This window comes from Canis lupus, chromosome 6 (genome assembly GCF_003254725.2).
Source record: "Canis lupus dingo isolate Sandy chromosome 6, ASM325472v2, whole genome shotgun sequence".
Classification (NCBI taxonomy): Eukaryota; Metazoa; Chordata; class Mammalia; order Carnivora; family Canidae; genus Canis; species Canis lupus.
In genome coordinates, this window is record NC_064248.1 from 59,136,703 (window position 1) to 59,140,732 (window position 4,030).

At 44.5% G+C, this 4,030-nt stretch overlaps 1 long non-coding RNA gene across 1 annotated transcript; it reads left to right on the top strand.

Moving 5' to 3' along the window:
* The first annotated feature begins 1,170 nt into the window (after positions 1-1,170).
* Positions 1,171-4,030, top strand: LOC112640917 (uncharacterized). The gene is made up of 2 exons (XR_003124348.3): positions 1,171-2,046; positions 2,360-4,030. It is a non-coding gene; the product is annotated as an uncharacterized LOC112640917 (long non-coding RNA).

Below are 4,030 nucleotides of genomic sequence, written 5' to 3' on the forward strand. Positions count from 1 at the left end.
ATATTAGGAAGGACAGTATACAAACTCAGTTTAAGCTCAACTTTCCAATAAAAATGTGATTAATGGCATTATGTAATAAATCAAAGGAAAAAGATTTTTAAAACTCCAATATGAAATTCTACTCATACGGTGGGTTACACTGTTATGACACAGGTTTGTCATATTAGGAACTTAAAAAAGCTATGAAAGTGAATCTTTAATACATAAACATCAGTACTTAGTTTTTAGCTCATTATTGTCACAATTTCACAAAAATATATCAGCGAAATTGGGTAAGATCCTTAATATCTTCCCAATTCACTCAGAACATTCTGGACATAGGAAAACAGCTGATGAACAAGAGCCCAACCGTTCTAGCAAAACAGTTTCTACCTATATTCATCCAAAAGACAACAAGATGTCATAAAAGAGTAACTTAATTTCAATTCTTGTTCTGTTGCTCAGTATCAGGGAATAAAACTGTAAGATGCATTAAAATGGTTCATCTATATGCCTTAACTCTGTATGCCAGAATTACTGCTCAAACCGAAATTCAAATATGATAGGAAGTGCCCTAACTTAGTGCCCAGTAAAAACTGGAAACTAGGATAAAATGTTGGTTGCATTTGTCAGCTTTTAAAAATATTGCTGAAGATTCACTTGCTCGTTTTTAATATTTACTTTTGAGTCATTGTTTAACCTAAAGCAGAATCCCGAATTACACCAGCTCCACGGTATCAAAACCCATATGTACCTCAGAAAAAGCAGAGTAAAAATCAAGAAAAATATGCAACAGAATCCTGGTGACTGTCTCTGGACTATACCAGTCCTATACATACGTCACATATATCATCCTATAATGCTTATGTATGTGTTTTTATTATGAAAAGTATCCGTGTTAACTACAAGAGTACTTTTTAAAACTACCTGTGAGAAAGGAAAGTAAAAGAAATGAGTTATAATATAAATATTACCCCAAAACTCCACACTAACCCATTCAAGCAAACCAACCAAGCAGCCCCAAAGCTGTCCCCGCATCCCCGCGTCCCCGCATCCCCGCATCCCCGCCCGCGCCCGCTCCCTCCCGTAGAGGCCGCGGAGCCCACTGCGCAGGCGCCTCCCGCCCGGCCTCCCGGCCCGCAGGGCGCAGGCGCAAGAACCGCGCGCAGCCGTGCACCTGCCCGCGCCCCGTCCCCCGCGCCCGGCTCTCGAGTCTCCGCCCCACAAGCCAAAATCTCCGCCACGGGAGCCGCCGACCATGCGTCTGCTTTCGATTTCGGGCGCCCGCCCCCGCCGTGCGGGGCTGCAATACACGGCGGGCTCCCGCCTCCAAGGGGAACGGGGACCGGGCGGTTTCCCGGGAAGCCAGGGGCAGCGGAGCACGCGGAGCACGCGAGGGTGGAACGAGGGGCGTCCGAGAGCCTGTCCCCGACTGCGGCGCCCGCGCCACGTTGAGGGCGCTCCTAACTTGGTTTCGCGTGCACGTTTCGGTTAACGTGCAAGAACAGCAGAGGCCCGCGGGCAGCCGGAGGGAGGCGGGTGCGGGGGCCTGAAGGGTCGCGAGAGGTGCCCCCACCCCCACCCCCGCCCCTGGGGTCCGCGGGGAGCCCCGCACGGGAGAGGGCCCGGTGCCTGCCCGCCCCGCGGCGGAAGCGGGCCGAAGCCTCCCCCCACCTCGCAGGAGAGGGGCGCTGGGCGGGGTCGCTGAATGTGTATGTGACTCAGAGCTTTTTACTTTTTTTTTTTAATTTTTATTTATTTATGATAGTCACAGAGAGAGAGAGAGAGAGAGACAGGCAGAGGGAGAAGCAGGCTCCATGCAGGGAGCCCGACGTGGGATTCGATCCCGGGTCTCCAGGATCGCGCCCTGGGCCAAAGGCAGGCGCCAAACCGCTGCACCACCCAGGGATCCCCAGAGCTTTTTACTTGTATTCGGAGTTCTACAATTCCATTCGAATGTTCTTTGAGTATACAAGCCGCGCAGCCTGCCCCTGCCGGGCGCCTGGGAAACAGCCAGGATGGCCCTTGCCATCCCCCCCCCGCCCCCGACCGCTTAAATCCCGGAAGGTGATTTCTGGCTTATTTTGTATTAAGTATATTTCATTTCATAGACTCTACAAAGCTGCATTATGTGGAACAATTCAGTCTCGTTTACACTAACCAAATATAAAGTTTACTTATGTTTATTTATCATGCACTTTGAAAATACATGGTCCATGCACAAACTACATCAAGAATGACCTGTGGCAGTTGTTGCCAATACGGACCGGGGACATTTTTAATCATCGCCCTAGATGATTCTTATGGACAACTTTTCGGGAAACTGTTGATTGTCTACAGATGTAATAGAATGACCTCATTCTACTTGTTTCATTTGTAGTTAAAAGCTTCTTTGCTTGGAGATCTCAGCCCTCCTTTGCAGGAAAAACAAAAACAAGCAACCAACCAACGAAACAAAAGCAAACCTCCAATTTTGTAAGCTCATTACTCCTTCCCAAAGCTTTCTGAAATATCAACTCTAAGAACTCTTCAACTTTTCCTGCTTCTAACACACCAAGAAAAGACTCATGTTTTACTCCATACTACTCCCTCAACAGCTAATGTAAAATCAGATATGTTGTTCGGAGGAAGTCTGTTAAACAATGTTTTGTTTTGTTTCTGACAAAAGGATTTTCAGTTTATCTAGATTTCTTGGTATTTTACAGCTTACAGGAGCTTATTGACATATGAACTCATTGTCTCACTTGCTTATTGGAGAAACTATATATTAATTCTGGGAATTTAAAAATAATTTATTAAGAAACTATTTGGCATTAACCAGTACAACAATGAAATCAAGAAAGAATAACTGTTTTACCCATAATATTGATAAGAACATTGAGGCTTGCAGAGGTAAGATCCTTTTTCAAGCTCTCATAGGCAGCGATTTGAACTGAACGTTTGAACTCTGACAGCCTGACCCTAGAATGCATGTTGTGACAGCCCTAGATGGCACTGGGTTCTTCTTACCCGCACCCTCCAGGGGTGCCCTCCCAGTCAGCACTTGCTGGTAACTCTCTCCTGCCTGCTCTTCCTCTTGACAGGATGTGCCTTCTCTTTACTTGAGAGAGCACCACATTCTTTATCTCTTCTCTAAAGATCACTTCTCCACCCAACCTGCCTCCAAAGCCAAAGATTTACTAAATGTGTCCTCAACAAGGTCACAGATCACCTTCATTTTGTCTGTTTTTCAGAATACTCTCCATATAAGTTCAACTCCCAATATGCTGCTATAACCTCATTTCCTGCTCATTTTCTCCAGAGCACTTCCCACCACCTAACATGCACATATTTCTGGTTTCCTAGTTCTTCATGAGGCAGAGGTTTGTATTCATTTTTTTTGAATCCTGGGTACTGAGCATCTAGAACAATGCCCAGCACATAGCAAGTACTCAGCGTGTATTCGTTGATGTAATACATAATGACAAACTTAATGATATATCTGGTCCTTCAATGTGAATTGTCTGAATATATTTAATATTGTTGATCACTGCCTCCTTCTTGACACCCACTCATCCTAGGCTTCTGAGGCATGTTCTCCTGGAACTCCTAGAACCTTCTCTGACTACTCCTTCTCATTTTCCCTCATGTCTTTTTCTGTTTGTAATAATACTGAAAATATTAGTGTCCTCAGGGCTCCATCATCAATCCTTTGCTTTTCTCATTCTAATTCTGTGCATCCTCTCAGCAAAATTATAAGGACATTCCTATAGTTTCCATGCATAAACTACAGTCTTACAGATATACAATGAATGTGTATCTAACTTTCCAGGCAGAACTTTTTCCTGAGCTGCACATCAGGTCAAGGTAGCAATGTTTACTTGTTATCCTGTATGTACTGAGAATTAGCTTCTTACTGAGATGAGAACTTACTATCAGAACATACAAATGAGCATGATAAACTGTAAATTATTTTCTAGCAGGAGATACCTGTATTCGGGGCTATACAATTCCATTTGAATGTTCTTTGAATATACAAGTAATTAAACACATCCAGAAAAAAATTCAACAA